The sequence below is a fragment of the Lontra canadensis genome, unplaced genomic scaffold (assembly GCF_010015895.1).
Source record: "Lontra canadensis isolate GAN:19392208 unplaced genomic scaffold, GSC_riverotter_1.0 scaffold19, whole genome shotgun sequence".
Taxonomy (NCBI): domain Eukaryota; kingdom Metazoa; phylum Chordata; class Mammalia; order Carnivora; family Mustelidae; genus Lontra; species Lontra canadensis.
The window spans coordinates 10,842,768-10,852,072 of record NW_022631013.1 but is presented as its reverse complement, the minus strand read 5'-3'; the positions used below and the strand labels follow the sequence as shown (position 1 = coordinate 10,852,072).

Below are 9,305 nucleotides of genomic sequence, written 5' to 3'. Positions count from 1 at the left end.
CCGGGGAACCCGCCCCCACGGCTCCGCCTCCGCGCCGCCCATTGCGCGGCCTGGCCGTCACTCAACCCAGCCTCCGCTGTAATTGGACAGCCTTCAACGAGTGCCTTCGTGATAGCCGCCCATTCTCCGCCCCTGTCACCCGGCCACACGCGCACACATTCCGGGCAGTGATTGGTGTCCGTCTGATTGGTGCACTCTGGGATCAGTCAACCACACCTCTTCGCTAGCTCGTCGTGTCATTGGTGAAAGGGACAGAGGGCGGCAACTCTAGGCGCCCTTTGATTTTATTGGTTGGTCTATCGGGCTCAGACCCGAGACTGGGGGCAACTATATTAGTCCAATCTCGGCTTTGAGAAGGTGGGACGTACTGGCCACCGCTCGAATCCCGGGAGAACCTTCTGGAACCAGTGTAACGTCAAAGGCAGCCTTAAAGGAAAACTGTCTACCAGTTGGCGGTGATTTCTGGGCATTCTTTCCTTTCTTGATTTAGGAGAGAACAGTGCGCTTTGCGAGGTGTAGTCTCGAGCGGGGTCAAAAGGTCACCCCTTCTTACCTGTCTTCCATCGAGGCTCTGAACTGACCTCGACCAGACCTGATTCAGCTTTACCTTATCTTGACCCAGAATTGACCTGAGGTGACCTAACAAAACAGACCCCGATAGACATGCAGAATTTAAGCACCCTTCCGCTTCCTCCTTTGTAATTTACACTGGTAGTTGTTTCCAGGTTTAGCGCCTCCTCATTCCCTTTGTGAGTCCCCTATTCATCCTCTGTATAATCCTCTCATCCCAGCTCCCTTGTGAGCAGCCCCTCCTCAGCAACCCCCACAATTCTCATTAACGTTCTCTCTATAATTTTTCATCCTACTTCCCCTTTGAGTTCCCAAATGTTAGCCCACCCTTTCTTTCCCCTCTTCTTGGCTGGATATTATCTTCTGCCTCCCCCCGCCCCCCTCTGCATCTTCCGTTTCATCCTATTCTTAATTCTTTATCTACTTGTATGATCTGTTCTATCCTAACTCTCCCCTTTAACCCTTCATCTCAGCTCCACATGATTTCTTTAACGCACTCAGAATCTCCCATCTCAATCCCAACCCCCTCTCTCTCCCCCATTAAATCTCAGCCCTAGTGTCCCCGGTGTTCAGAGCAGGCAGGGCTGCGGAGGCGGTAGCCAGCGGAAGCCGACGCTTGAACAGACACGGTGCCTGGCGCCCACGTCACTGTCTCCCAGGACCATCTGTGCTACAGGGAGCGGGGGTGGGGAGGGGGTTATCCGGGGGTGAGGAAGGGGAAGGAGTTCTTGGGAGGTTTGAGGACAAAGGAAGGGCCAGGGCAGAAGCTCTTACCTCCCTTTCTTTGCCATTTCCCAGAAATAGTTTGGACACTCATGAGTTCGTGCAATCTGGATAGAGGTGGAAACGGAGGCTTGAAGAACATCAGTACCTGGGCCACAGAGCAGAGCAGGAGAGAGATCTAGGGGGTTCCAAGGTCAGGTCTGCATATTCTCCATTATCTGCTTTATTTCCAGTACTCACCATGGTGATCCCAGATGTAAAGGGGTGTAAGCTGTGACATAAGGAAAGGAACTGGGGTAGAGGATAGAGAAAAGGTGGAATGAGGGAAATGAGAGGAGGGAGGGTAGATGGTGTGAGGGGGATGGGAAGAGGAGGGGAGAAGAGATAGGGTGGAAGGTAAGGAGGGGCCCTGAGAAGGGAAGGAGAAGTGGGAAACAAAGACTAGAAGGGAGGGGAGATGGGATGATGAAGGAATGGAATAGGTGTGACATGGAGATGGGCAAGGTAGGATGAGGGGGCTCAGGACAGATACTGGCTACTTCAATCTGGGGGATCTCACTCTGCCCCCTCCAGACTCAATGGGGGCCCGGGCTGTGGGTGGCTCTACTTCTTCCTTTTCCAGTTCTGTCTATTTTGCCTCCTCCAGCTTTGCCTGTGCCAACATGGAGGCAGAGTTTAGTCATTGGCCGTTACCTGGTCCCTGCTAATGCTATATTGTCGGCTTAGACCTTTGGGGGTGCAGGGCCTTGCCTTCAGGTGCTGGTAGCATGGATTCCATTGTCTGCTGGGTTTTTATTTTCACCCTGGGTCCTATTGCCCTGGGTATCAGGTGTGCATTAGGAACCAGGGTGCACAATGTGGCATAGGTGTAAGAATGTAGGCTCTGTTGACCTTGTGAGATTGCTTGCCACATCTGTGCCTCATTTCTTTCTTTGTATCATGGGTATAGAAAAGAGCAGTACCTCATAGGGTTGTTGTGAGGGTTAATTAAGGTTAACATATGCAATACATGTAGTTCTGAGCTTGGTATGTAGTTATTGCTCAGCAGAGTTAACTGTTACTCTGTATGTTCCAGGTATCTGGATGTGTGAGTGCATCTGTTTGATGTTCAAGTCTGATTGAGACTTATTTGTACTGTTGTATCTGTAGTGTGATTTGTAAGTGAAAGTGTATCTGTGTATATCTGTGTAATATTTTTGTGAGATAATATGCCTGTTTCTGTATTATTTGTTGTATATGTGATTTTGTGTTAATATACATGTGTGATTAAATGACCATGTAGGTCTGTGTCCATGTGATGAACCGTGTCATGCATATTGATACGCTGACTGCCAGTGCATGCATGAACCCGTGATCATGTCTGTTCTGAACACCCGCATTCTCCTCCCTTCCTATGAAGACGTCATAACCCTAGGTGTCCCTCATTTTCTCACCCTGAGGGAACCGGAACCTGGGGGCAGGGGCAGGGGTGGGTGCCAGTGAGGAGGTGTTTAGACAGGAGCACATGTTCCCTCCCAGACTGTGTATGGGAGGGGGAGCCCCCTATCTTGCACATATCCTGAAGGCTCCAGAGGAAGTGCTCCCCCCCAGCCCATTCTTAGTTCCCTGTCTTGTCGCCATGGCAGCAGTTGCCAGGGGCTCCCACGGTTGCTAAGGTCTAGGTGTGGGAGGCTGCTAGGCCCTGTTGCCAGTAGAAACAGAGAACAGGAGTTGGGGGGAAGGAAGACTACCCCCACAGCTGTGCTTTCTGTAGTGACCCGACTGGTCCTTGGACCTCTCCTGTCCCCAAACTGTACCTTTGACTTGTAAGTGGCAATAATATTGTTGTTGAGGGGGGGGGCGCCTGGGTGGCTCAGTGGTTAAAGCCTCTGCCTTCGGCTCAGGTCATGATCCCAGGGTCCTGGGATCGAGCTCCGCATCGGGCTCTCTGCTCAGTGCAGAGCCTGCTTCTCTCTCTCTCTCTCTCTCTGCCTGCCTCTCTGCCTACTTGTGTTCTCTGTCAAGTAAATAAATAAAATCTTTAAAAAAAATAAAAAAAAATATTGTTGGTGGGGGGCTTTCACAGGAAGCTGGAACTGGAATATAGGGATCGACCTTCTGAGAGGACCGTGGCTCTAGCCTGCCCTTTACCATCTTTAAAGTTGGGAGGCCCTTAGAAATTAGTGACTACTTCATTCTGTCCCCCAACCCTATACTTCTCCCCTAGCAATGTCTTTGCTTGAGTTCTCCTGTGGCTGGTACTTATTACCTGATGCTTTCACCTGGTATTGGAATGCTACATTGACCCCTGGATGCTGACTGACTTCTTCCTGAGGTCAGACTCTTAGCATCTCACCTGGATACATACTTCATGCTGACACTTGAACCCAGAATTCAGTTTCACACAGAGTACCAATTTTGACCTCACCTGAGTCACTGACCTTGGCCTTAGTCCTGGACCAGTCAGTTCCCCAAACTCAACACTAGCCTAAGCCCTTTCTAGACATGGATGAGCCTTAATCCTACTTGAGTTCAACTGCAGATTCAGTTCTGGTCCTGTTCACTGACTGGACACTGACCAGCGATCTAACTCCCTCGTTCTCAGCTGGTCTAAACCTACACTGACCCGTAGTACCTTAAGGGTTATTTCTTGCCTTGGAAGTTAGAGAATAATGCTAGAAATGACCAGCAGATGGCGTGCAACATCAGGTTCTAGAGGCAGGCTTTCCAGAGCCCATCTGGGAAGAGGGTATTAGGTGTATTGAGACCTTGGCTCTTTTCTCTCAGGTCAGGACCCAGAGCTGGAGGCACAACAGTCAGTCTATGAGGTTGAACCAAAGAAATTAAATTTCTTGGGTTTTTAAAATCTTGAATCTGCCTGCATCTCAGCTGGGCTCAGAGCTGGGCATATACCAGAAGGTGCTTCACCGTTTATAGGTATCACAAATCTCAAGAGGACTGTATACCTGGTAAGGTATCCCACCCCAAACTCAACATTTCTATCCTATACAGCTTCACTACCTTCCCTGGTATCCAGTTACCTTTTTGTCCTATTGAGCAAAAATCTGCCTCTCCTCCACCTTTGGTCTTAGCTCTGTTTTTGAGTTCACATTGACCTCATCAGTCCCATCTACATCTACATCCCTGAAGTCTGCTCCTCTCCAGGATGAGACACCTCTCAGGCCTTCATGGGTTCCTCCTCTGCCTTATTCCCTTCCAGCCCCTAAGAGTATGCTCCCTTGGCTGGGTTTCAGTTCATGGTGCCTGGGTCTGATTAGCTTTTTCCAGGAGTGCTGGTGCAGTGTACAAATGAGCCAGCCGGCCTTTCTCATCTGACTCTGAACTTCTTCCTACATAGCCTCATGTTACATCAGTTTTTTTGGTAGCTCCCTCGTACTGTTCCTCCATATCAAGTGAAGACTATAACCTCCTCTTCCTGAGCTGCTGGATCACATCTTGCCCATTTGTACAATGCTACAAGTGTACAATTGCCCAAATGTTATGATTTTGAAAGGAGTGTTATCTTTATTTTAAAAACGAAGATACTTGAAAAAAATGAAACAAACATTTTTGCAATACTTTTTGCATTTTAGAACAATCCTTGGGCCTGCAATTCTCTACATTTATGTTTACTTAAAAGGGGGATAGGAGAGACTGAAGTGCTTGCTTCAGCAGCACATATGGAACTATACAGAGAAGATTAGCATGGCTCCTGCACAGGGATGACATGCAAATTCATGAAGCGTTCTATATTTTTGGTTTTGATGAATGTTAAAATGTAATAATGTAAAGTGAGTGTATATATGAATAAATTAGTATATTACCAAAAAAGAAAAAAAAAAAAAGAGGGACTGAAGATACTCCACCGTCTCAGCTATGACTTCAGCACTGTGGACAGAGGACATTAGCGGTACCGCGACCCTACCCACCCCCCCCCCCCCCCCCACCCCCCGGCTCTGCCTGTGATTGTGGGTGGATGGAAGATGATACATGCACAGCTTTTAGATAGCGCCAGAAATCCTTGCTGCTCACTTAATGCCTTATAGTTCCTCTTACCAAACTCTCTGTCCTCACTTGACTATCAGCCCAGGAGACAGGACAAGAATTGTTTCCCAGACTTTTACAGATGAGGAAACAAGTTCAGCAAGGTCAAACTTCAACAAACACTTTGCATAGGGTGGGAGAGAGAACTCTATTCCATGTTTAGCAAATTTAGCAGCTACTTTTTCTCCTTTGAGGAATGACTTCCTCTAGAGGTAAGAGGATTGCATTTGACCCAAAGCAGGGCAGGGTGAGTGGAAGTTTGTATGTAACCGAGCTCCAGCCAGCCCTGGGAACAAATAGCAGGAGGAGGAACAATCCTAAGAGGATCTAAAGTTCATCAAGACCGCTGCACTGAGGGTAGGGAAATCTTGCTTTTCATTAGGGTCCAGAGGCCCAGTTTTTACATCTCTTTTTCTATCCTAATGCTTTGTCTTCATTGAACTTGGAGACAGAAGGGACCCTTAAGATCTCAAGCTGTCCTGAGCCTGATGGACCTCCATTTGAAAATTCCAGGGAGGAGAGATAATGGGAGCTATGTGAGTGAATGGGATGAATTGTGCAGGTTGTTAGAAATCCTGTGACAGTGGCTACAGGACTGGCTGCTTATGTGTCTGTTCCCAGGGTGGAAAGGGGATAGCTAGACTACACAGCAGCTATTTGCTTGAGGTTTGTTCTGACAGGCAGCACAATAAAGTGGTTAAGAACATGGGCACTGAAGCCAGACTACCTGGTTCCCCTGCTTCGTATGTGACTATGTAACCCTCAGAAACTCTCCGCCTCTATTCCTGACTTTTATTTGTAATACAAACCTCAGGGTTGTTTTGAAGATGATTTTATGTAAAGCACTTAGAACTGCCCAGTGCATAGTGACTGCTCAAAAGTATTAGCAATGATTTGTATTTGGGGCCCTTTTGGTTTAGAAGTACGACTATACACTGCTGATCCACACTCTAGAGATGCTTTCTTGCCTATTAGGTACTAGCTCTGCTCTTATCAGGTAAAGGAAATGAAAAGGGGATTTCACAGACCTCTAAAGGCTTCTCTTGACCTTAGTCTACCCAACTCTATCGTATATTAAAACATTGCAAAAATGGGGAGGAAATTCTCTACCAAGAAGGACCCAGAGGACCAGGAAAAAACATAGCCAGCTAGCTTCCCTACTTTGTCACCAAACAGGGATTGGGAAGAGAATTGTGCCTAAAACTGGCCCTTGGTGGTGGTGATGGTGGAATACATTACACACAGCTTAGAGGCCTTACCTCTTCCTCAGTTTCTTAGAAAATTCTGGCTTCTCTCTTCAGGGCTTTCATTTCCCTCTCTGTGTCCATGGTGGAGCCCCTGCCTCCTCCCACCCATCACTTGATTCTTGGGAAAGTCAGTACCAGGAAAACTCTAGAAAGAGCCATCACATACTGTAATCTTCCTGGAGGCCACAGCAGCTCCTTAGATTCAAGAATTGGCTAATGATAGGAAACCACTCAGAAACTCAGCAGGTGCCCCAAATAATGGGAAGCAGGAAGCCAAAATAACATCGCAATCTCTTTATTATGATTTCCACTGTGTCCAGCCTCTGGGAGCATCAGCTCCTTCAAGAGTTAAGGCTGAGCCATGGAGAGGAGCATGCAGCTGTACTGGTGGGAAGACAGGGCTTGGGGATGTTCCCCTCAGCTGAGTCAAGGTACCTTCCACAGAAAAGAATGTAGGAAGGGTATGAGGGACCAGAAGGCATTGGATCCTCCAGTTACTTAAGTGTTCTCAGAACTCCCCTCACAAGCCTATGTTTGTCTGGGAGACAGATCACAGGCCATCTCTTAAAGGAGGGTAAGCTTGAAGGCTTTTATTTCACATGGATATGGAAAGTCTTTGCTGCTTATACCTTGACATTCTCATCTGTGGTCATGCCAACCCATGCTATACAAACTGGAATGTGATTGGACTTCTTAGTCACTAGCCCAGACCAGATGTGACACACTGTCCACAATCTGGGTCATCAGGTCATGTGGCTCAGAGGGAAGGTTTTCCTTAGTGCTAGTTGGGTCTAGTAGAAATTCTGTTACTGGTTTATTTTCTTTCTAAGGTTGCCAAAAGCAGTGGCAGCAGGAAAGCAAGAGCAGGGGAAATGCCCAGTCCCACCACACTCCAGGACTGAGCTATAGGAAACAGGTATGATGCATTAATATTTTCTATTCTCCATCCAGTTCTCTGTTGTCTGAGCTGTAGCCAGGGCCCTGGAGAGAGATCCTGGGCAAATTCAAACTAAGTGGCACAGGGAAAGTAACAATTTTATTCCACTGGAAATTGAGGGAAAAGAGGGAAAAGAGGTGCTGCCTGGATGTTATTCTGACATCCAATTGTTCTGTCTTTTGGTGCCAAGTATATACCTGCCTTTATTCTGCTAGTTTGAAGGGGTCATGCTTGTAGGATCACTAGAGCCTGCTATCAGTCCTGCCTGGGTTATTCTTGGCTCTGGGGTGGTCATGGCTAGCCTGAGGCCCTAACAGACAACTTCTGCTGAGCTTCCCTTTTGTCTTTAGGGCTTCCTTGCATCACTCTTACTGAAGCCATGAGACCTGCAATGGTTGAGGTTGTGCTTCAGACAAAGAGGCGTAGGCATAATCCTGGGCTTACACCCCAGTGAGGTGCCCTCTTCCCAGGCAGTTTGATTCTGTACTTCCAATGTTAGTGATAGGAGTGGGGGAATTCCAAGATATGGCCATAAGTCCAGGGTGACCTCCCATAGGGAGCACTAGGGCTTAAAGGCATATCTGCCCTTTAGCCCCAGTCACTTGGGCTGAAGATGGGAAGAGGCAACGTGCTCATGGCTTTGGCCATTCTCAAAGAAGAAAAGCACTTGAGAGTGGGTCAGTACCTGGGAGCAAGGGAACTGCTCCATCTCTGGGATCCAAAGGAGCCACTGCCCAAAATCACAGAGCCTACCTCTGTTGAGGAAGGCTGGTCTCAGGAGAGGAAGCCACAGAGAAGACCTGAAGAGGTTATGTAGCCACAGCTAACCGCCTCCTCTTACTTTCTGTCCCTGCAGCTCCACTGTGTCATCCAGAGGCCCCTGTCTTTAAATCTGAGCATAGGGAAGAGGAGTACTGGGTGAAAAATAGGCTTAGGGCAAAGAGTCTTCAGAGGAGCAACCCTAACCTCTGTTGATAGTGGGTGGAGTGGCTGGTGTTTCTAAAAAGTGTTGATTTCAATTCTGGGCAGCCAAGAAGAAATGACTAGAACAGTTCCTCAAACCCTTAGAGTCAGACACTGATATTTTTTTCTTGGCAGAATTTCAGATAGTCACAGTGATGGAAAGGCTTCATGAAAAGGAAAGGGAATGAGCTTCACTTGGTTTATAAAAGTTTGAACATCTTCATATGTACTGCAGAGGGGCTCTATGGATTAGAACACTGCAGGGGGAGATCCTAGGCAGGGGGGTTGGGGTGGGGCTTCTCGGACTCTGGTCTTGGGGAGCAAGGGAATCTTTTCATTGGTAAAAAGGTAGATGCCTAATGGTAAAGAGGCTAGTTGCTCCTCCATGTTTTTCTGCTTCTTAGGATTCTTGTGGACTGGAGCTCTCTGCTGGGATTCCCGGGGCCCTCTGTAGCATGCCCCTACCAAGGAAATTTGCTGTCTTGGAATAGGGAGAGGAATAGTCGCAAATGGGCCTGATACTACCTTGGAAGAAATCTTGCTTTGCCAGGCCCTGAGATATAGCTGGCCTGATCTGGCCCGTGGTCTTTCACCACTCATCCATGGAAAGCTAGAAGGTGCAGCCTCAGAGAGGTAGGCATCACCTTGTCTGTGAAGGATCAGGGAACAGGAAGATCGATTTCTAGTCCCTATGCCTGATGATGAAGCAGAGAGTAAAACTGTTCAGACAAAGCCCAGAGCTTGTCTCTACTCAAAATGCCCTGTGAGATCCAGCAGCCCAAGGTCATTGGCATACAAGGTGATTTACCAGGAAAGTAAGTGAGAGCCCCTGTGCTGAATGT

At 47.9% G+C, this 9,305-nt stretch overlaps 1 pseudogene; it reads left to right on the top strand.

The window, feature by feature from the left end:
- The first annotated feature begins 4,931 nt into the window (after window positions 1-4,931).
- LOC116869593 lies at window positions 4,932-5,029 on the top strand (annotated as a pseudogene).
- Window positions 5,030-9,305: the final 4,276 nt, after the last annotated feature.